Here is a 25327-nt window from a genome sequence, read left to right as displayed (position 1 = left end):
AACAATTTTGTCACGTTTTCAACAAAATCAACAAGTCGGTGTTACTGTAAATTCCAGCAGTACTACATCAATATTTTACACGGTGTAAACAAAATTGACAAAATTACTTTGTGTTAAAATGTACTTCTTACATAGTGCATTTTTTTTCTGTGGTATATCACAAAATTACAACTATTTTTTTCTGGCTGGTAAAGGCATAGAGGCAGAAGTGCACACATCACCAAGCTCTTGATACCTGCTAATTACACTGGTCAAAAAAAAAAAAAAAAAAAAAAATTGGGGGTGCAGAATCCAAATCTGAGCTCATATTTCCTCTGTCACGTCACATTTTTTGTCATCTGTATGTTCCGTATTGATGGATTACACAAAAGTTGCTCATTCACTCACAAGTTTGATGCCACTAATCATGCACAAAAGCAACTTCAAAAGCATTGGTTTTTAAACCAGGTTTGCGAAATGTGAACAAGAGCTGTAATATCGTGTATAGTTCTGAAGAGGTGTGTGAGACTGCAGCTTTTGCTTCAATGCTTGATAAGAGGAAATATGTTTTTATATCTCAAAAATGTGATGTGATTGGCAAAAACTAAACACCAGATTCGGATTCAGCGCTCACAAATTACCCAAAATCTGCTGAAAAGCTCCATGTAAGAAAAATTGTGTTGACCAGTGTTATTGCTAATGGTGCAAATATACAAATTAAATAATACTGGAAGGCTGACTTGTTGGTCTGTTAGTCCAATTAACCACACAGCAAAACATATTATCTTTGAACTTTGTAGTAAAATGCTCAGAATGGAACTAAGAAATCACAGGTACATAAGCATTCACAGCCTTTGCCATGAAGCTCAAAACTGAGGTCAGGTGGATCCTGTTTCCACTAATCATCCTTGAGGTGTTTCTACAGCTTAATAGGAGTTCACCTGGGGTAAACTCAGCTGATTGGACATGATTTGGAAAGACACACACCTGTCTACATATAAGGTCCCACAGTTGACAGTGCATGTCAGAGCACAAACCAGGCATGAAGTCAAAGGAATTGTTTGTAGACGTGTGAGACAGGATTGTCTTGAGGCAGAAATCTGGGGAAGGGTACAGAACATTTCTGCTGCTTTGAAGATCCCAATGAGCACAGTGGCTTCCATCATTTGTACATGGAAGAAGTTCAGAGCCACCAGGACTCTTCAAAGAGCTGGCCGGCCGTCTAAACTGAGCGATTGGGGGAGAACGGCATTAGTCAGGGAGGTGACCAAGAACCTGATGGTCACTCTGTCAGGGCTCCAGCATTCCTCTGTGGAGAGAGGAGAACCTTTCAGTACAACCATCTCTGCAGCAATCCACCAATCAGGCCTGTATGGTAGAGTGACCAGATGGAAGACACTCCTTAGTAAACGGCACATGGCAGCCCACCTGGAATGTGCCAAACGCAAATGAGACTATCAGACCATGAGAAACAAAATTATGTGGTCTGTCGTGACTAAGATTGAACTCTTTGTTGGTGTGAATGCCAGGTGTCATGTTAGGAGGAAACCAGGCACCATCTCTACAGTGAAACATGGTGGTGGCAGCATCATGCTGTGGGGATGTTTTTCAGTGGCAGGAACTGGAAGACTAGTCAGGATTGAGGGAAAGATGAATGCAGCAATGTACAGAGACATCCTGGATGAAAACCTGCTCCAGAGCGCTCAGACTGGGGCAACAATTCATCTTTCAGCAGGACAATGACCCGAAGCACACAGCCAAGATATCAAAGGAGTGGCTTCAGGACAACTCTGTGAATGTCCTTGAGTGGGTCAGCCAGAGACCAGACCTGAATCTGAATGAACATCGCTGGAGAGATCTGAAAATGGCTGTGCACCAACGCTCCCCATCCAACCTGATGGTGCTTGAGAGGTGCTGCAAAGACGAATGAACAAAACTGCCCAAAGATAAGTGCACCACGCTTGTGGCTTCATATTCAGGAAGACCTGAGGCTACAATTGCTGCCAGTATTGAGGAAAGGGTGTGAATACTTATGTTCATGTGATTTCTTAGTTTTTTATTTTAATAAATTTGCAAAAATTTCAAAAAAAAAATTCATTTTGCCATTATGGGGTGCTGTGAGTAGAATTTTGAGGTGAAAATGAATTTACTCCATTTTGGAAAAAGGCTGTAACATGACAAAATGTGGAAAAAGGGAAGCACTCTGAATACTTTCTGCAAAAATACAATAAAGTACTGATTAAACAAAATGTAATAAGAGCATATCCACTGATCTGTGTTTAACTGGAGCCAGATATCCCATCATGCAACAATTACCAAACATCACACCTTTTTAAATTGCAGAAACAGGTCAAAGTTCTCTCTCACACACACAGAAATGATTATACACAAATAATCTGTAACACACCTGAGTTAAACATCTCCCCCTCAGTTTACACCTGCACTGTTTTGCACACTTTTGCACACCTTTGTTCTGTCTGTTCAAGCTGTTGAGTCTCACAGAGGGAGAAATGTGCATGCATCTTTGTGTTTAAATGCTTATATTTAGAGTTCAACACAAAAACATATTGAAAATGGATAGTCTTCCCTGTGCTGACTCTGTTTCTCTGTCTGCCACAGAGCTCACCTCTGACCTGCAGGGTCAAATTAATAAAATACCCATAACCCCGTGCCAACATCCCCATACAAGAGATGCGTCACTATTTCTCGCCTGCTGACACACTCATAATGGCGGTGAAAATTTTGTGCTGAGAAGGTTGTCTTGACAAAAGGATGGAGAAAAGCCATTAAGCTGGTGTTCAAGCCTGGAAAATACAGAGAGGCAGTGTTCTGCCTGCTGCCAGATAAAGTCAGCTTCCCTAAACTGCTGACAAGTTTTATACATCCAGCATCTATTTAAATAAAAATACTAGCTCCCTGTGGAGCACTGGAAATAATCTATGTATTATTTAACAGCAGCAAATATCATTCCAGCAACAAGCTACAACAGGGACTCTAAATGCACTGATAATTTATCAGCCATTCCTTCTATATTTTGTATTACTGTGTATTTTGTTCATCCCAGACTGTAAAACACATTTCCTCTTAGCAGCTCCAACATTTATGATGTTACTCTCCCGGCTCTTTGTGTATTTCTGCCCCTCACAAAATACAAACTCAAACTATTCCACACTTTTAAATTTATTCAAAGTCACGATGGAATTCAGGCCTGGATTCTGAAGAACTTCTCTCACACATGAGATCCGTCCGTTCAGAACCAAGAACAATGGGTACAAACAGTTTTATAAAACACTACATGGGCGTAACAAAGGCGGACCTTATTTCGTAAAATCCTTCCCTCATTGGTCCCCGTGGGCATTCGAGGGAGGTTCCACCCCCTGCCGCTGACCAGCACGATAACGGAACATTTATGATTTATAATGTAACCTGAATCTCTTTGTTCTGAGTGGTAAAACCGGTTAAATCCAGTTCGACATGCACATTCCAACAAGTAACAGATTAAGAATATATTAAACCAAGAATACAATCCTGAGTAAAATAACTACTTTAATACCAAAACAAATAAAGAAAACAATAGTTAAACACTCAAATATATCTAACAAAGAAGCGACAAAATGTTGCATCAACCTGTCACACTTCAATGTTAAAACCTGCTTTTTAAAGCAGTTCTCCAGCTGCTACTGTTTTTCCAACAGACTGAGTTAATACATGATAAGCAGCCACTGCTGGGTGTCTGCGTGCAACCGTGCACACGTGGCCACAGGCGACTGTGTGCAGGACTGTTATCCCATTGAACAGCTGTCCCTCCCCGGTACAACATACGGCTATAAACTTAGACTGCAGACATATGTGAAAAAAAAAACATAAATAACAATAAACCCCGTAATTGGCCGTGTGTGTGTGAACAAATTAACAACAACAACAAAAAAGCACAAAAGAAAAGAAACTGGACAGATTTTCACCAACATTCTATATCGGTTGGCATTAAAAAAACAAATACATGAAATCACTGTTTTGAATACTTTGAAAATGTGGTAATTTTGATTAAACTGTATCTGAAGTGGTTTAAATATAGTCTGAATCTGTCTGTCATTAGTGCAAAACAGTTTTAAAAAAGCTGCTCAAAACATAAAACTGTGACACCGGGCGGCAGCCTGGCACCAGGAATGGCTGGACCCGCAATGCAGACTCCCAAACCAGGCTTTGGTGTATAAGAAATCATTGTCTTTATTCCATTCTTGGGTTCAGTACACAGGCAATCAAGCAGCGGAGTGGAGGTACAAACAGGATCAGGCAAAAATGCAGTCATAGTTCAGAAGGGGTCAGAGGCACGAGCAAACACGGTAGTCATGGATGAGGCAAAAGACGTGGTCGAGAAATACAAAGCAGAAGACGGTACACGGCTAAACAAAACAGGACTGTGATCAAAAGGCTGGAATGTGTGCTAAGAGCAACGAGAACCTGGCAAAGGTGTGATGGCTGGGAGGAGATTAAATAAGCAAGTGTTAACAAGGTGCACATCAGGAGAAGGATCTAGAAAGGGGGCATGGCTAGTGAACAAAGAGTATGGACGGGGCAAGACAGTGACGAAGGGAGTGCACAAAGTGATGTGGTGTAATAGACAAAGACACGTGAGCTGGTGCAAGAGCATGAGTGAATGGAAACAAAACAGACTGAATCAAAGTGAGGGAAAAAACATAATGGCAGGTGCAGGGTGTGGAGTGAACCTAATTAACTGGGCGTGAGGGAAACTGAGAACTATGGACAAAAGTAAAATAAAAAGTGAGGGCAGAATAACATAACCTAGAACAGGGTATGAACATGAAGACTGAAAATGGAACATAAATACTTAAGCAAAACTAAACTAGGACAACAAGGTGGTAAACGAGCTATAAGAAAAACAAACTACATGAAAACAGAAAGCAAAACTGACAAGTGATAAACGATGATCAATAATGCAAACACAAACCGGCAGAACAAAACTAGAACGGAACTGGATAATGGCTTAAGAATGAAAAGTAACAAAACAAAGTAACACAGCAAAACTAGAACAGAAAATAACCACATGATGAAAAAAAATAACTAATACATCAAAGCTGGGGCAGGAGGTGAGCCAAAGGGAGAGGGAAAATAAGGGTCAAGGCCTAGACCCAGGCCGGGCATGACAAAAACAAACAAATCTTCACTTCAGAAGCAGGAACGACTTCAAAATTTGGCAATTTTCCTTCAGAATGACAAACCATAATTCAGTTGTCATTGCGGTTGTGAATTGTTTTTCTCTCTAATGAAAAATCATTTCACCTTGGAAGTTATGACAGAAATACCTGCTCTGATGCTCATCTCCTCAGATGGTGTCTGATATTGTGAGCAAGCCGTCAACAGATTTGCCATCACAATATCATTTTTTAGACAACAGTGTGATGGTAACTGGCAGCACCACAACAACAGCGTCACCAAGACACTCAATTTCCTGTCACATACAGCAGGTGGAAATTTAGAACAGATGACTGTCCCCATCCAGTCCAGGGAGGCTAATGAGGATGGACGCAGCTTCTTAACATTAAAATATCTGTAGAATACCGGGAACCTCAGTGGCCAGCACGCACTGACGCTCATAGATCTAGTCAAGAAACAGATGGAAAATGCCCAAAAGCTGCGCATGTTGGCAATGCCACAACCGGAGGAAGAAGCGAGACAACATTTCCTATCTTAAGTAAGTAGTTTTGGTTATTCTTGTTAATAACAACTGACAGAACTTTAACAGAACTGACATTTAAATGGATTTACCATGTGGAATTAATTAATACAGCCAGTGTGCCCAGCCTGGATTGTGTGTATCACGGTATTATGCCTTGTTATGTCTGCAGAATTTGTAAACAATTTTAAAATTAATTTTACTGGCTCGATATCTAGGTCAGAACGATATTTTAACACATATTTTGCAAGCTCAATATTTTGCCTGGTGTGAAAATTGCACATCGCTCTCCATGAAGGAACATTCGTGTTAAGTAGGCAGCATTGCGAGTGCAGACTCTAGTACTCACATAAGGCTCTATGGCTGTGACTTAGGCAGACTAAGCAATGCCAACATGTCGATGCCCAGAGCTGCACTTTTTGAACTTCAAAACACTTCACAGAGGGTTTGTCTATTACACAGCGGTTAAAATAAGTATTTAACATGTCACCATTTTCCTCAGTAAATATATTTCTAAAGGTGCTATTGACATGAATTTTTCACCAGATGTCAGTCACAACCCAAGTAATACACACATATAAAGAAACCAAAACAAATAAGTACAGAAAATAGATTATGTGTAATAATGTGAAACAATACAGGAAAAAAAAGCATTGAACACATGAAGAAAGGGAGGCCCAAAAAGGCATGAAAAGCCAAGACACCACTTGAAATCGATCAGTAATTACAATGCAATCCTGCCCTTTGTAAGTGCAAATTAATATCAGCTCATTCAGTCCCAAATGATGGCCTATAAAATGGCATCTCATTACCAAGGTCTCACACAAGAAACATCTCATGATACGTAAAAGCAAAGAGCTCTCTCACGATCTTCGCAACCTTGTTGTTGCAAAACATAATGATGACATTGGTCACAGAAGGATTCCTAAACTCCTGAACAATCCTGTGAACACTGTGGGGCCATAATCCGGAAGTGGAAAGAACATAATTTCACCATAAATTGGCCATGACCCAAGACTTCTGACAGAGGAGTGAAGAGAATTATCAGAAGAGTTGATCAAGAACCAAGGACCCCTCATGGAGAGCAATTGAGCAATTGCTTCAAAGAAAACAATAAATAATGCACTCACCCACCATGGTGTGTATGCACGCTCACCACACAAGACTCCATTGCTGAAGAAAAAGCATGTTGAAGGTCATTTAAAGTTTGCTACACAACATTTAGACAAGCCCGTGAAATACTGTGAGAATATAGTCTGGTCAGATGAGACCAAAACTGAACTGTTTGGATGCCGTAATGCACACCGTGTTTGGAGGTCAAACGGCACTGCACATCAGCCCCAAAACACCATACCAACAGAGAGGTTTGGAGGTGGGACCATCATGGCATGGGGTTGTTTTTTAGCACACAGCAAACTTCATATAATTGAAGGAAGGATAAATGGAAAAATGTCTTGAGACATTCTTCATAAAAATATACCAGGATTATGAATATGAAATGAGAGTCGACATTTTAGCAAGACAATGATCCCAAACACATAACCTGGTTTCAGAGAATTTTTTTAAGGATTCTTTATCATTGCAGGATAGGGCCAATTTCAACATTTTTGCATCCAACTTCATGAAGACGGGTCACAAAGGCTGAACAAAAATTAAGTTACAACACAACAATAATTTAGCATTTGTTTCTCCTCATTGAATAAACTTATTAGAAAATAAAAAAACTTGTGTAGTTCATGCAGTTTCTCTTTCTAAATACATTTGCTGAAGATCTAAGTCTTTAACCACTGAATCTGAAACATGACGGTAGATGCGTGAAACGACGTGGAATAAGTCTCTTTGCCAAAGGGTATTCCATGTGACGTCAGTGACCTTATGGCCTTGGCGGAGGTTTGCGCTCTCTGAGTGCTTCGAGTTAAAACTTTGATGTCCCCCATTGAGAGTTTTTGTAAAAATAATACATGTAAATAAAGTTTGAAAAAAAAAAAAAAAAGCGTCTGTTTACGTTTTGCTTCCAGAAACACGAGTCCGATATGTGATTTTTGAACGTACAATGTGAGTAGTCAGATCGCATCAGAGCATCGGGCCGTACAGTGTGAGAACATAAATCGTGCGCTCTGAACTTTTACACCCTACAGTGTCTGCCCAGCTTAATCTGTTCTGTTCAAATTCACTCCAAACAAGCCGCAGCCACAGCTGAGAGTCGACAGACTGATGACCGCTGGGTGCTCAGAAGAACTGACAGATGGGTAATAGCATATAATGTCACCAAGGAGTCAACATCTTCACGAAGGCAGTGAGACTTCACAAAATCCATTTTTTTTTTACTTTTCTGCACCAAGCCTACTGGGCTTCAAATATGTTAGACGTAAGTTTGAGTCCCTGTCACGCTACCTGAACAAGATACTTCATCTTCACTGTCTGAAAATGGGTCCTGGACTCAGCTGAAGTAACCTGTGTCCAGCTGCCGTCCCGTCCAAAGGGAGTCGTAGACTCTCATCTGATTCCTACTACAGAATCTGGTGGTAAACACCTGCACCAGTGGGTGATACAGGATTTCATCTTTTGTATACTGGATGATGATTGATTGATGGAAAAGTTAACATTGGAAGGATTAAAATTTCAGACCGTATGTTTGGTAAACACACTTGCTGGTCTTTTGAGTTTGCGATGATTAAGATAAAGTCCAGCGGGTGTCGTTTGAAGATGATGCTGGCAGACGGTCAGTCAGACAGTCATACGGAGACTCATGGCCGCCAGAGCAGCTTCATAACGACACATAAAAGAAAAACCCCAGGGGGGAAAAATAGTGTGTGTGTGTGTGTGTGTGACACAGTGGATAGATACAGTTCATGCTACCAGATCTGATTATTTTAATTTTTTTTGAACTGAATAAAATTTTACCACATAAAAAAAAGCCTTTCTGTAAAACTTAGCACTGGATGGCCTAATAACCTAAACACAAAGGGCATCTGATACCTCAGCTGTAGGCTGAGCCAGAATTTTGTGCCTACCTCAGGTAATATAGCCTCTATGAGTCAAAGGTTGGTTTTGCAGCTACTGACCCTGTGACCTAATTAATATGCAAATCAGGTCACTGTTGCTATGGTGATCGTTCACCCCACTGGGTCTGCCCATGTGCCACATTTGAGCCCAAGGGCCTTAGAGATGTAGCAGTACGTATTATATTTATTATTAAACTATTACTTCTGTTGTTCATTTATATTAATTATTTTCATATTCCTGAAAAACAAAAGTAAATTGCAAGGACAGTTTTTTTTTTTTTTATGGGGGGGGGGGGGTGCAAATGAGCTTGCACATCTGTCTGTCTGTAGAAGACATTTCAAATAGTTGTTTACTGACTGACAACATTTTATGGGGATTTTTAATTTTTTTTTTTTTTGTGGCGGTTACCCAAATATACAGGTGGTTTTTTTCCTTTCTACCTTCTGTAAATTGTAGTTATTTATCGATCAGTCTGCTCCTCTCAGTCTGTGCATCTCTCGATCACTTTAATTGCGTTCTTGACACCCGTGTGCCAGTTGTGCGAGCTTGTTTTCATCGGCACTACTTTACCTCAGTTCACTGTGCACAATAATGCCAGTCTCGCCACCCTTCCATGTGCAGAATGCAGGACAAACATTGGTCTGTTTGTGTTTGTCGTTGGAACCCTATCGACGCATTTGAAATATCATGCGTTGCTGTGGTCACAAAATCATGAACGGGTTCAGCGGCGTGCATGTGCTCACTCTGTGCCCGTGTGCAAGAGACCAAAATAAGATGCCACTTCTCAAACAATCTGGTAGATCGATATGTAACAAAGCTTCTGAGTTTTGTCATGTTTCCTTAATCTCTGAGAAAAGGTACTGCTGAGACTTTTCCAAAAAGGAAACAATTTCATAGAGTCTACCTTTAAAAATAAACCAAATGGTACAAACAGGATGAGAAAACTCACTAATGCATAAGCATCAAACTGATTCCAGAAAGGGCCAAGGGGGTGGAGGAGGGTCCACTGGTCCTAACATCATTATATTATTTGATGATGTATATTACAACCCCAAACTGATTTTATTGACAATTAAATGTAACAAACCAGATCCAGTTTTGTTCAATTTACAAAAACAAAACATGTGATTCTCTTGACATACACCATTAATCACCTTTAATTGTACTGCTGTCTATGAATCTGTTGAATTGAATAGCAACAAATAATGGTAATTCACCATAATTAAATGTTTTTTTTAATTGTCACACTTTTGTAACATTATGTAACCTACTTTAGTGCAACATATAGTCTACTATAAATGTAAAAACAACAACATATTCTCCGTAATACTAGGACTAGTGTGAAGTTCCCAGAAGGTGCAGGTTTTCTTTGTAACCACCAACTCCACCAGATGATTTCATTGATGAACTCGTCCCATCTGCTCAAAGTCATATTAATCAGTGAAATCATCTGGTGGAGTTGGTGGTTCCAAAGAAAACCAGTATCCTCTTGGTCCTTTCTGGAATCATTTGACACCTATGCACTAAATGTATGAGGTCTATTAGAAAAGTATCCGACCTTATTATTTTTTCAAAAACCATATGGATTTGAATCACGTGTGATTGCGTCAGACAAGCTTGAACCCTCGTGCGCATGCGTGAGTTTTTCCACGCCTGTCGGTTGCGTCATTCACCTGTGATCAGGCTTTGAGTGAGGAGTGGTCCAGCCCCCTCGTCGTCGTTTCATTGCCAGGAAATGGTGGAATGATTTGGGCTTTTTTCCATCAGAATTTTTTCAGAAACTGTTAGAGACTGGCAGCTGGAAACCATTAGAAAAATTTATCTGGCTTTCGGTGAAAATGTTACGGGCTTGGTAGAGAATAAGGAGTGTTACTGTCGCTTTAAGGACGGCCCCCAGTGGCTGTGGGGTGCGCTGCGCTCCGAAGCCGCCATCGACAGGCTGAACGACCATTTCATTTCTAAACGGATGGCTGTCTGGATCCGTGACCATCGTGTGCCATTTCTCTGGTTATCACAAGAGCTGGACACAACCATTTTCCGGCAGATTTCACTTTTAACAAGAGATTTTGTCATGGAAAGCCGAGCGGAGGCTTCGCGCGTCACGATGGATTCGCTACTGGAGCGAGACAAAACCATCTCCGTTTTGGTCTCACAGGACGGCTTTGAGATGGCGTTCAGACAGCTGTTGGTGGTTTTTCCATCAAATGATTATCCGAGAAATTGTGGATGTGCCTGGACATGCCAGAACATGTCCCATGAGGCTTCATCACGGCGTTGCTGTGCGCCATGCGGCACCGCCGCGATGCGTGAAGCCTCCGCTCCTCTTTCCATGACAAAAACTCCTGTAACAGTGGAATGTGCCGTTCATTTCCAAACTGGACGTTGTGTTTTATCCGGGATGTTGTCTGACTAGCACAGGAATTGTGAAAAGACGTGGACATCAGCACTTTTTCGGCACATTGAGACAGACGTGCGGAGGAATTCCACGCGTCGCGGCGGTGCCGCATGGCGCAAAGCAACGCCGTGATGAAGCCTCACGGGACATGTTCTGGCATGTCCAGACCCATCACAATTTCTCAGATAATCACTCGATGGAAAAACCACAGACAGCTGTCTGAATGCCATCTCAAAGCCGTCCTGTGAGACCAAAACGGAGGTGGTTTTGTCTCGCTCCAGTAGCGAATCCATCGTGACGCGCGAAGCCTCCGCTCGGCTTTCCATGACAAAATCTCTTGTTAAAAGTGAAATCTGCCGGAAAATGGTTGATGTCAAGCTCTTGTGATAACCAGAGAAATGGCACACGATGGTCACGGATCCAGACAGCCATCCGTTTAGAAATGAAATGGTCGTTCAGCCTGTCGATGGCGGCTTCGGAGCGCGGCGCGCCCCACAGCCGCTGGGGGCCGTCCTTAAAGTGACAGTAACACTCCTTATTCTCTACCAAGCCCGTAACATTTTCACCGAAAGCCAGATAAATTTTTCTAATGGTTTCCAGCTGCCAGTCTCTAACAGTTTCTGAAAAAATTCTGATGGAAAAAAAAGCCCAAATCATTCCGCAATTTCCTGACAATGAAATTCCGACGAGGGGGTTGGACCACTCCTCACTCAAAGCCTGCTCACAGGTGAATGACGCAACTGACAGGCATGGAAAAACTCATGCATGCGCAGAGGGTTCAAGCTTGTCTGACGCAATCACACGTGATTCAAATTCATATGGTTTTTGAAAAAAAAAAAATAAGGTCGGATACTTTTCTAATAGACCTCGTATCTACATCACTTGCGAAAGGTGTACTCCTGGTGTTTTAGTGTTCTTCGACAATATATCTCTAGCAAGACCCCCAACACCCTATATCACAATGCTGAAAAAGTGGAAAACTAATTTTTTATTCAGTATGTCGGAAAAATCAAATCCTTATGCTGAAACAAATGAAGAAATTCTATAATAACCCACAAGTGTGTGACCAAACAACACCTCTTTGGCAGAGGTAACAACGTGTCCATACAAAGTGATTGACAACTACTTGCCTTTAGCCCTGTTATCCAGCACCGTTCTACAGTTACATGGGGATTTAAAAATAGGCCTCACTCAGTCCCCACTTAGCCTACCAATGTGGAGAGCAGATTGTAAATGAGCACAGAGTAGAGCCTGAATGGCACTCCTTGTCACTTGCTCGCTAGACTACTGCTGATACAGAGGTTCAATCTAAAGCGGTGACACGCTGAAAGCAACTGAGTGGTAAAGACACTTATCATGCATTAAGGGCCTGCATGTAGAGCAGATAAGGACACCGGCTCTGCAAGTGTGTGAAAAGAAATATCTCATATTTAGACCATTTCTGACTCTTACTATGTAGGTCATTCATGAAGACGGGCTTTTGCTGCAGATTAAATAACCTGTACAGGCCGACACTAATGTGACCATTAATTCATCTGCACGTGAATGAGAAATTATGAGACCATAGCAGAAACAGTGAGGTAGGGCAAAAATCACCATTGTCATTATTTTGGTCAAACAGGAAGTCATGATTATTAATGGTATTACTGAATTTTCCACAGTGCAGAGGTGGTGGCCAAGTGGTTAACACATTTGGTTTCAGTGCAGAAGGCTTGAACTGGGAACCTTCTGCACTGAAAGGAACCAGTGCAGAACTACCACCGCCCATACCACTGACAATAATATGTCAGTGGTATGGGTGACATGAGATGGTGGCAAGATGGCAAGGAGGTGCAGTGAGGCAGGGGCTGTTAACGTCTTTTTAGCTATTTTTTCTAATCGTTTTGTTTGTGATCAATGCCACAAAACCACAATTTGGCAGGAAATTTACAACACGCTTTTTATAACGCTGTTGCTGGTTGCTATTGTTGGCCCTTCATTTCATGTCTGCATGTCAGGGAGGCCATACGCAGAACAGCTGTGTTCTGACGGCTGTCGAATGCAGCGGGCGGCCTGGATGAGAGAACACTGGAGGTTGTGCTCGGACTGGGCCGTAAATACTCGGGCCTTATCCTATCATTATAATCTTCTTGGATTTTATGTCATCTACTCATTTGTTCTGCGTGATGGTTGTGCTACGATTGACCAACGTAACCATCAAAGGCAGCGGGGACTCGCCTCTTCTCCGCAGAAGATCCACAGTGTGGGCCTGTTGTTCCTCTTGCTGCTGTTGTCTGGGGACATACAGCTCAATCCAGGGCAAGTAATTACTCAGAGCGCATCGTGGGATATCGGTGCTGGACTCCCCTTGACTTCAGTGGCAACACTGTCTGGGGAGGTGAGTTTTTGCCGGTTGTCTGTACCTGGCCTCCCCCCGGCTGGGGTGGGTGCCTTTGGTGGGCTGGCTAGCACAATAACGACACTAACAGGGGAACTCCAGCCTATAGACTTTGCTGTGAATGCTGTCAGGTGCATTAATCCCGCTGTTAAAAAACAATTCTCATTTAAGACATTTCAAACTGTCACTCACGCAAAGGTCATCTGGGATCCTAAGCGGAAGCCGAGGGGACTTCTCGGTGGTCACTTAAACATCAGAAGTATCGTCTCAAAAACTGAAAAGCTGACTCATTTACTAGTGAACTCTAACTTGGGCTTCTTGTGCATATCTGAAACATGGTTACAACAATCTACTCCTATTAATGTATTTACAGTGAGTGGATTCCAATGTTTCAGGTGAGACAGGACTGTGGGAAAAGGGGGCGGGATATTAATGTATGTGAAAGATTCTATTAAGTGCGAACGTATATTCTTGAAGCCGGCAATTTCCTTGGAGTATGTTGCACTAAAAGTTGTTTTGTCTCAGCAGATGTCTTTTATTATTATAGGCCTTTATAGACCCCCGGCTGCTAGCGATACATTTTATGAAGAATTTATTGAAATTTTGGAAGAATGTGACCATAACAAAGAAATTATTTTAATGGGGGATTTTTATCTGAACTGGGAGGACAAATCTACGAGGAGGAAGTTAAAAGCTATTACAGATAAATACCATTTCAAGCAAATGATAAAAGGCCCAACTAGAATCACAAAGCATTCAAATACGCAACTTGATCTTTTCTTCTCCAATAAACCTGAAAGGATAACAAAAAGCTACAATTTGATTATTGGTCTGTCTGACCACACTGGTGGGAAGGAAATTAACTAAAAATAGATTTTAGAGTCCTATATCAACTGTGTTCTGTATACCTAAAAGTAAATGGGATACATTTGACAATGAGATAAATAATTTGGATTGGGAAGATATTTTATCCTCAGAAAATCTGGAGTGTAGCCGTCAGTTATTACATCTAAAATCAATGCTGTTAGGGATAAATTCACTGTAAAAATTTATTGAAAAAACAGAAGCAAGATCAGCCTGCCTTGGTTCAACGCAAATTCATGGCAACTGATGAAAAGTAGAGCTACTGCTCTAAAAAAGGCCATCAAAACCAGAAGAGATACGGATATTTTAGTTCATAAAGGTTTAAGGAATAGAGTGATTAATGAATTGAGAACAGTTAAGTCACACTTTTTCCTTCAACTCATGAATGATGCTAAGGGCAACAACAATGAAATCTGGAAAAATATTAACAGTTTAACAGGGAAAGACCACCGTTATACAGGGGATATTCAGCTCACAGTTCAGGGTGAGACAACAGACGATGATGTTAAAACTGCTTCTACGTTTAATTCCTTTTTTATTGATTCTGTTCAGGAACTAGGAGATAATTTTAAGTTTAGGGAGCTAGGCATTAATTTGCCTGTTGCAGGGCAAGGCCTTGATTTAGTTACAGTAACTGAAGAGGAAGTTAAGAAGGTGATTTGCTCTTTAAGAAATTCAAAAAGCAAACATACTTCCCATCAGGACACAGAGTTTATTAAAAAACACTCAGCTGCTCTAATTTCCCCCATTACTCATTTACTAAATCTTTCCATTACACATAGTTTTTTTCCTGTGGATTGGAAGCATGCCATCGTGAGTCCAGTTTTTAAATCTGGTGATCATTGTATAGTTGGTAACTATAGACCTATAAGCATATTGCCAGTAATCTCCAAGATAGCAGAGAAAGTGGTCATAAAACAACTCACAGACCACATTAACAGTTGTAATTCTGGTCTAAATCCAGCCCAGTTTGGATTCAGCAAACATTACTCCACAGAAATGACCATTTTACATCTAACAGAGCAAATTCGATCTCATCTTGACAAAGGTGAGTTGTTGGAGCTGTGTTCTTAGACTTAAGTAAGGCCTTCGACACAGTTAACCATACAGTTCTGATATCCAAACTTTCCAGCTTTAATCTATCAGCTAATACACTTGCATGGATGTCATCTTACCTATCCAATAGGAGCCAGTGTGTGAAAATTAAAGATGTATATTCCAGTTACTTGAAGTGCACAATGGGTATGCCACAAGGATCTGTATAGGCCCACTACTTTTTAGTCTTTACATTAATGACTTTCCACAGTTTTGTCATGATCTGGAGATGCAACTCTACGCTGATGACACTGTTTTATATACCCATGCAAAGTCAGCTCAACAAGCAGCTGAAAAATTAAATACTGCTTTGGTTGGAGTGGCTGAGTGGTTAGACCACTCCTGTCTCACTTTAAATGTAGGTAAAACTAAAGATATGTTCTTCTCTAAAATGAAATTGAACATCTCAGATGTAAAAGTCTGCATTGGGGGTGAACAAATTGAGACTGTTACTGAATTCAAATATCTTGGTGTGTTACTGGATCTGAATTTGAGCTATAAGAAACATATCAAAAAAAGATAAAAACTATTAAATATAAGCTGGCCCTATTTAGACAAATTAGATCCTTTTTATCTACTGAGGCTGCCAAGATATTTTTGCATGCTTTAATTTTTCCCCATATTTCATACTGTATTACTTGTTGGGATCAGGCTAGCCAGACAGCAATTAGGCCCTTAGAATCTCTGTACAAACAGGCCCTGAAAAAGTCTGACAAAAAGCCACTGAGGTATCACCATTGTAGTATATTACACAAGTACAATCTATTAGCTATCTGAAAATTTTTGGATATTTTTAAATTTATGTGCTGTTTACAAAATCTTAAATGGCTTGGATCCCGCCTATTTGTGCAAGTTTGTCTGTTAACGTGGCTTTGTAAGGTCTACGAGAATAGCTTCCATACATGACTGTGTCTTACCCCTTCACTACTCAGCATTTGGGCAGGCAGCCTTTCTGTTAAAGCTGTTACACAATGGAATGCTATTCCAGACAACATCAAAATGCCTGGTGATTTTAAAGTTAATATCAAAAAATATTTAAAGCGTTCACAACAATGCACCCACTAATAAGTTAGTGCTATTTTTTTGTGATAAGGAGTGTGTGTGACTGCGGGCAGTGTTGTGTGCTGTGCATGCTACTACACCCTATGATTATGTATATGTTTGAGTGCTTATGAGGGGCATTTTATTTACAATACATAGTGTTGCTACATGTTTTTATCTGTTAAGTGATGTTTAACATCTTGGCTGTATTTATTCATGATGTTTGATGATTTTATATGTGTCATATTTATTTGTGATCAGGGACTGCAGATGTAAATTAGCCTAAGGCTAACTCTGGTGCAATGCATCAAATGGTAACATTTATGTTTTAATTGCACATGGTCCCTTTCAAATAAATTGAAATTGAATAACAACAACAATAAATAATAATAATAATAGTGTATACAGGATAACAAGAACCAAAACAATTTATAAACACATTAAGACAGTAAATTAAGATTAAAAATGATGTAATTAACAGAACATAAAAGGGCTGAGTTCTAAAAACTGTTGAGATCTAAGGTCTAATGTTCTAAAACATTCTGGACACACACCATTCCAACTCATTACAGAAACAATTTATTACCACCCTTGACAAATGTCAGCTACCTATTTCATAAACATGCTCATATCAAGGCAAAATGTTTTTCATTTTTAGTCTGCTAAGAATTTTATTCTTTCCAGACAGTTTTTGTACCAGAGTACTTGTTTTGAGCATTTATTTCATTCCGTATTTGCTATTGTATTTTAAGTCTAGCTGTACTACATTTGTGATAAATTACCTACCATATATCCTTATTTAAAGATGGCACATAATAATAATTATAAGTAATACTGAGTTTAAGAACATTTTCTTACATTAAGAAAATAATTCCAAGATATTCTCCTTGTTTTAAGTCAAAACACATGCGTTATATCCATGTTTTTTAAACCTACATATATTTACTTGTTTTTTAAAAACATGACAAGTCATATTTTCTTGTTCTGTTGGCAGATAATTTTGCCTGTTTTACATGATATATCCCTTAAATTATATTTATACTTATAATTATATATTTTTTCATTTTACTTTAAGCAGAGTTTTTTGCAGTGAGGCAGCACAGTGGCACTACTGCCTTAAGGCAAGAAGGTCATGGTTTCGATTCCCACCTGTCTCCTTTCTGTGTGGAGTTTGCATGTTCTCCCCTTGTTTGCTTGGGATCCCTCAGGGTGCTCCGGTGTTGTAGACCGAATGGTCCGTCCTGTCTCCACTGTCATTTGGACCTCAGCAGCTCGTCTGAGACGGACTCTCTTCACCCAAAATGATCAAATGGATTGATGGGATTATTAACCATCAGATGACAAGGTAAAACCCCTTAAATCCTTCTGAAGTCAGTTTTATGCAGAAATGAGGCAAAACTTGGTGACGCTTCAATATGACCGACGCACGGTCACATATCAGCTAGCAGCTTGTGTAGTTGCAGCACTCTGATTGCTTCCTCTGTCTTTGATGATGAAATAATGCTGAATTTATGTGGAACTGATTGTTGTACAAAAACTTCAGATATCTGTCGCTGAGACAGATGATGACTGGAGTGCAGTTTGAAGCAGAAACGAGGTGATAATCTGTGAGCCACGGCTGATGACGCATGCGCAGTGAAGGCAGGATGGACCAATTTTTAGGGGGGACTGTTCGGTTGGTGACACCGGCTTCTTCCCACATCCAAAGACATGAAGGTTAGGTGGACTGGAAAAGTAGGTGTGTGTGCAGGTGTGAATGTGTGTGTCTATATGTGGCCCTGTGACAGACTGGCGTCCTGTCCAGGGTGTACCCGCCTCACACCCTATGACTGCTGGTATAGGCTCCAGCACCCCTGTGACCCTTAACTGGAGTAAGCGGTTGAAGATGAGTGAGTGAGCGAGTTTTTGCAGTGAACTGAAAGGACTGTTTTCCAGTACTTTAAAATTTGCTTTATTTATTTACCATATATGCACTATGATGCTCCTGAAATAATACTCATATGATGCACATTTTCTTATAAGTATGACCCATGATGTACAGTCACGAGAATTATTTAACTTTTTCCCCATGTGCTAGAAAAAGCAAACAAAAATCCATAGAAATATTATATACGAGGTCTGTCAATAAAGTATAGGTCCTTTTTATTTTTTCAAAAACTATATGGATTTCATTCATATGTTTTTACGTCAGACATGCTTGAACCCTCGTGCGCATGCGCAAGGGCGTAGGTTTGGTCTCAGCTTTGGTAGGGACAATACCACGCCCCCCCCCCGGCCCCCCTGCTCACCACCATCACCCCCTACCCCACTCATACCATTAGACGCACAAGTACAGCATAATACATAACATATGACGACATAATGCTGAATAATTTAACACTTTATTTACAATATTAAGTGTGTAGGCAAACAAACAAATAGCTTAAATAACAAAATTGCACCCAAAATCACGAATCTATTCTATAGGCCTACACCTGAGAGAACAAGACAACAACAAAAAAAATACTCGTGGAGCTAACAAAAAAAAAAAAAAAGTTTTTGCAAACAAGATGTATAATCTATTATCTTCATCAATAATGCAGTTGTAGGTATCTGGCAACCTAATTTGCCAAAAAAAAAAAAAAAGGGATTTCCAATGATATATATGGTGTATTACGGTAAACGTAAGCCTGTGATATCATAACGCAGAGGAAAAACACAGACGTTTCACACTAGTGCGCCGCTGATTCTCATTACCGTAAGTTCTCATGTAAGCCCTCACTCTGAAAAATTTCAACACTGACAGCAAGCCAAGAACCCGTGCTTTCCAACAGTGTGCTATATGTTGCATATATTACAGTAAAGTGCGTTCGGTGACTTTTGAAACGAGGGAAAAGTATGAAAAAGAGCGCAAAAGTGACAAAAAAGTACATAGACAGACAGCAAACATAAATGTAGTATTTTTTGAGGAAAAGGCAGGGTATTAGTGTCATTTGTGAAGGTGTGTGCAGTTTATTTTAAGTGTGGCGCACAGCATTGTTCGCAACCCCTCCCCCCCGCCCTTCTTGTTTTTCTGCACCGGAGCAGTGTTGCCAGATATCAAATATGAAACTATCGTACCAAAACCTCAAAATTATCGTATTTTGGGAGAAATTATTGTACACAAACAAAACGCATACAACGTAGCTATTTTAGCGTTTTTTTTTTTTAATTTACAAAGAATTTTATGTCACATTTTTAAACAGTAATTATAGTAATGGGGAAACTATGGCACAAAAAGAACGCAAATGCACAAGCAAGACTGTGAAGTAACACAAACGTGTTAATTTCCAGACTAGAAAGAGTCAAATTCAACCTCGAGGTCGCTGTCGTCATCCGATGCCATGGCCACTTGTGCAGATTTTGTTGAACACAGAAAAAATGTTGACACCTCCATAAGGAACTTGAACTTTTTTTTTATTTTTCTTGTATATCTCTTTGCTCTTGTGTTTTGTTCGTTTGTTATTGCATTTGTTGAAATACAGTTTCGAAAAAAAAAACATGTTGGTTGGGGAATCTTCCTGTCCTGTCCTGCAGAGATTGGATGGGAACTCATTACTTTGTATGGAGAGGGGGCGGGCTTTCAAATGACTGTCCCGGCAGCCCAAAGCCAGCAGCAGCCCTGTGTGTGGTGTGTCTTTGATGCCGCCTGAGTGCAACGCCTGCAAAATGATTCTTGGGTGTCAGAGAGAGATGCGTGTTTGGGCAACCAACTGAAATTATCGTACATATTGGGTTTTTTCCCATTATAAATTGTACATCGTACAGATGGCAAAACTATCGTACAAATACGATAATTATCGTACATCTGGCAACACTGCACCGGAGCCACCCATCCTCTGCGCTCCGGGACCTCCCACTTTACAAATTAAGCACTGCCTGCCACGAGATGCGCTTTGTTTACGTCCATGTGAGAAGAACGTGAGCCAATGAAATTGCAACATGGGTAACCCTGTCATTCTGGCACGTCGAAAACACAAAACGTGACGACTAAAATTATAGTATCGAGTTTGCAAAAAAATAGTGAATGATTTTGTTATATAAACAAAAATGCTAAATATTGGTATGGACTATTTTGCCATCCCAAAATATTGGTTGTGACTTGTCCCTATGGTCCATATGCAAACCTACGCCCCCCATGCCTGCCAGTGACGTCATTCGCCTGTGAGCACTCCTTGTGGGAGGAGTCGCCCAGCCCCTCGTCGGAATTCCTTTGTCTGAGAAGTTGCTGAGAGACTGGCGCTTTGTTTGATTAAAATTTTTTCTAAACCTGTGAGGCACATCGAAGTGGACACGGTTCGAAAAATTAAGCTGGTTTTCGGTGAAAATTTTAACGGCTGATGAGAGATTTTGAGGTGATACAGAAGAAGTCGGTTTCAGCATTTTATCCGGATATTCCACTGTTAAAGGAGATTTTTTTAATGAAAGACGTGCGGGCGGATTGCAGCGTCGGCTCGCAGCCGCCGCGACGCTCCGCCACAGGAAAAACACCTCCGTTGGAAGCCTTAAGGACAAGTTGGAACATGTCCAGCTGTTAAACAATTTCTCATATACTCACTCCACTGAAAGCCATCAAAAACCGCCTGGATTTTACAAATGGTTATCAACACGGAGGTGTTGCCGGCTGCGTCCCGATGCACGGACCCGTCCGCACGTCTTTCATTAAAAAAAATCTCCTTTAACAGTGGAATATCCGGATAAAATGCTGAAACCGACTTCTTCTGAAACTTCTCTGTTCTCTCACGACGTCCTGGATCAATAGAGCCTGAAATGTGGAGGTTTTCAGCTTGAAACAGACTGACGACGGCGCCTGAGGGTGCTGCGTGACATCCCGCACCGTGGGAAGTCCTTAAAGCGACAGAATCACCTCAAAATCTCTCATCAGCCATTAAAATTTTCACGAAAACCAGCTTAATTTTTCGAACCGTGTCCACTTCGATGTGCCTCACAGGTTTAGAAAAAATCTTGATCAAACAAAGCGCCAGTCTCTCAGCAACTTCTCAGACAAAGGAATTCCGACGAGGGGCTGGACGACTCCTCCCACAAGGAGTGCTCACAGGCGAATGACGTCACCGACAGGCGTGGAAAAACTCACGCATGAGCATGAGGGTTCAAGCATGTCTGACGTAAAAACATATGAATGAAATCCATATAGTTTTTGAAAAAAATAAAAAGGACCTATAGTTTATTGACAGCCCTCGTATTACATATAAATGTAGAAGCAATGCAGGTTTCACTAACAATTTTGACCTGTATGTTCAATATATTTTGTATTCACTTGTTGCATTACCACCCAGTGTCCTACTTGCTCATTTTATTACTAATGTAATGAAATCCTCATGGGAGCTATCCTAATCTAACCAAATCTAATACATGACAAAACAGAGAAGAGTACTTACACGCTCACCCGTCTCATTGCCTACAGTACACCATTAAAAAAAAAAAAAAAAAAAAACTAAAATGATGCTGCCGCTGCTGGCATGTATGACTGAGCCCTGCCATTGCATTCCTGACCATCACCCACTACGTTCACCCACTACGTTCACTGTGGAAGAAAATAATTAGCTTCTGCGTGTGTAAAGTCTATTAATAGGAAGATCAATACTCATTATCCCTGTGATTCATGAAGCTCACCAAAAGGCATCACCTTGTCAGGGCTTGAAAAACATGTTGACAGCACAGGCAGCTCCTGTCCTCACTGAGGCTGCTCTCAGAACAGCGCCGCGTGCCTGCTAACACTCTACAAATTACAGGGAAAAAAAAAAAAAAAAAAACTGCTTAAGGTCTGGATGGTGATTGTTCCAGCCTATTCCAGCCACCTTTGAGCCCCTGAAACATGGAAAAGCAGGAATAATAATGATAATACAGAAACGTGCCAAGCGTCCTTCCACCCGTCACAGTTAATGTCCTTACTAATTGTGGTTGTTCTGCCAAATGATTTAAAATATTGTGGGCGGTGTATAACTAGAAAACACCACAAACGTCAAAGGCCCTGGTGTGCTGCTGTGTGCTTTGTAAATGTGCATACTTAAGGTTTAAGGACCAGACGAGCAGGACATGATGAAGTGTCTATTAGCAGCACTAACCTGCTTCTTTAGTGCGATTTGGCCTCAGGTACACGGCCTCTAATGGCTTGGGCTTACTGAAGCTGCAGGAGATCCACTCAGAGCATTAAGGTACTTGTCAGATCTGCAGTATCCTCCAGTACATGGGACATGTAACAAGACCAACAATGCATTTTTCCTATGGTTAAACATTTGTCCAGCCGGGTCCAGTTTTACGTCATTTCACACCATAACAGGCCCCATTACAATCTGGCACTCCTCTGGTGATTTCACCAAGCAGCCCTTGGCAGGCAGCATTTAACAATGAGTCTTCTGGAGCAGGTACACTACTTGGAAAAAGTGCAGAAAAGTCATTGTTTCCAGGGCTTGGTGGACTTCCAGTTACCTCTGCCCCACCTGCATCCATCTGAAGGTGACGCAGGACAGGCATGGGAACTTGGTGTAACTCTGTTCAAACATGGTGGACACTCCAAATGGTGTATTAACAATTTCCCTGTTCAGCAAGAAAAGCAGGCACTGAGTTGCATAGAGTTCCTCACAACACTGAGGTGGTTGAGCATGAGGTGGCTGATGTGGCTATGAGTCCAACTGAGTTAGTGGAATTTTTCTTCCATGTTGTAATCTGGCATGAGTTTAACTGACCTTTCACAATATGTGCTAATCTCTGCAGAGCAGCATGCTGATCTCCTACAGCTTGTGAAAACTCAGTGCTGACCTATGACAGGGGTGATAGTTGCCTAATATAAATTATATACCCAGCCCTTTTTCAAGACATATTTTTGACAAATGATGTTTTGAAGAACAAACTATTGCAAAAAAAAAACTCCAAAACAATCAAAGATATATACAGGAAAATAAAAGCAGATTTCTTGCACAGCCGCGCTTCAATTTTTCATTTACGTGCTGACACATTGCTTCTTTTAGGATCACAGTATGCATTTTTTTGGGTTGTCATTGAAAATTACACTTTTATGAATTTATTTCTTGGATGCTTGAGAGTTGTTTGATGACTGTTGTGGCACCGTATAATGTAAATACTGTAAATGTTTATTTATTTATTTCAGATGCACTTCCAAGATCACCCCCACCCCCCACCTGTATTATATTTAGAACAATATGGTATATATGATAAAAATTTTCCAGTGGGAAATGGACTGCATTTATGTAGCGCTTTTCCATCTGTATCAGACGCTCAAAGCGCTTTACAAACAATGCCTCACATTCACCCCGATGTGAGGGTGATGCCATACAAGGCGCTCCCTACACTTTGGGAGCAACTAGGGGATTAAGGACCTTGCCCAAGGGCCCTTAATGATTTTCCGGTCAGGCTGGGATTTGAACTGAGGATCCTCTGGTCTCAAGACCAACGCTTTAACCACATCACCTCCCCTGATGCTAACAATAGGGTAATTATCTGGATTCCAAATAATTATAAACATTTTAAGGATGCCTTATCTTTCAAACAATTTACAACATATTTAATAAGAATTTGTTTGAATCATTTTGTAATCTTGTCAACAAACAACCTCTTTGGTGGAGAAAACATACAGTAAACATTACGTGGACATCTTTTATCTTCAGACAAACTGTTGTGTGTTGGGGGGGGTTTGGCTGGCCAAGATATTGTTTGTGTGTTTTGTGTATACTTCGGGTGGTTTGTGGGGGGCGTGTCTGAGGCTGTGATGATGGATGAAGCATCTCTCACCCTCCACTGTCATCATGCCAACCCCATGCACCTGATGAGCAGTTCATGTGCAGATCTAGAGGACTACCAGCTGAAGAGGATGCACCTGATGAGCAGTTCACGTGCAGAGCTAAAGGACTACCAGCTGAAGTGGATATCCTGATCAGCAGTTCACGTGCAGTTCCAAAGGACTTCCAGCTGAAGTAGATATCCTAATAATGTACTACATTTAAGCCATGACTGCTCTGTGTAAGGTGCTGGGGACTCAACCTTGTTACTTCTGTGTGACGACTGTTTGTCCAACACTGTGACGCCGAGGATTGCTCCAGGTTTGACGCACCGTGCCTGTTAAGGAGAAGGGTGAGGGACACGCTCCATCAGCACACCTCAGAGGTAACCAAAGCTTAAATGACTTTGAGTAATTAACAGTAGTAATTTGGCGTCTTGCACGCAGCAATATTTGAGCTACTCTGATAATTGTGTAAATTCGCTCTTCACAGCCGTGGCGTGCGGATTGATGGTCCTCCACAGGCTGTGAGAGCTGTCTCTTTAATTTGAGTCTGAAGTAGAACCTGAATGTGTTTGCTGATGGTGTGAATCCTAAACAGTATTTGTGTGAACAGTGACTTACCTCACCTCTCGTCCTTAACAGGCGCTGTCCGATTCATTAACCACCTGGGGGGTGCCGGCGGGAATTTCTGGGTCCAGAACTGTCGGGCTCCAATCCCTTGGGCGCTAGGGAGAGCGCGTCATCCTCCACCCCGCCAGGCCGTTAATTCACCTTTTGTTTATATATAGCACTTGTAAAATAAATCTGTTTTCTGGAACCGCTCTCTGTTTATTTAGCGCTGGGTCCTTGTCAGACGCTGGTTTCAGCCTCTCTAGACTCAACACCACAAAATCATTGTCCATCGCTACTAGGCTGAAACTGAGTCAGATTTGTGTTTGTGTCTAAACTGAGCCCTAGAAATGAGACCGCTGTACTTCTGCTCCTTTTACACGACATGTTTCTTCCTCAAGACCGGCATACTAATTGACAGCTCTACTTTATTCATTTATTGCAATTCCTCTGACTCTCTTGTTCTATTCATTTGGGGTTCACACCAAA

The 25327-nt window shown here is 41.0% G+C and overlaps 1 protein-coding gene and 1 long non-coding RNA gene across 2 annotated transcripts in view; one reads left to right on the top strand and one right to left on the bottom strand.

Moving 5' to 3' along the window:
- Nucleotides 1-25327, bottom strand: part of zdhhc8b (zinc finger DHHC-type palmitoyltransferase 8b) — a 197256-nt gene that overhangs the window by 108295 nt on the left and 63634 nt on the right. The gene's annotated exons all lie outside the window — the stretch shown is intronic.
- On the top strand, nucleotides 1827-24127 carry LOC117511126. Its single transcript, XR_004560890.1, has 4 exons — nucleotides 1827-1985; nucleotides 12903-12910; nucleotides 17824-17826; nucleotides 24117-24127. It is a non-coding gene; the product is annotated as an uncharacterized LOC117511126 (long non-coding RNA).

Source organism: Thalassophryne amazonica, chromosome 5, assembly GCF_902500255.1.
Source record: "Thalassophryne amazonica chromosome 5, fThaAma1.1, whole genome shotgun sequence".
Taxonomy (NCBI): domain Eukaryota; kingdom Metazoa; phylum Chordata; class Actinopteri; order Batrachoidiformes; family Batrachoididae; genus Thalassophryne; species Thalassophryne amazonica.
This window is presented reverse-complemented; position numbering and strand designations above follow the sequence as displayed.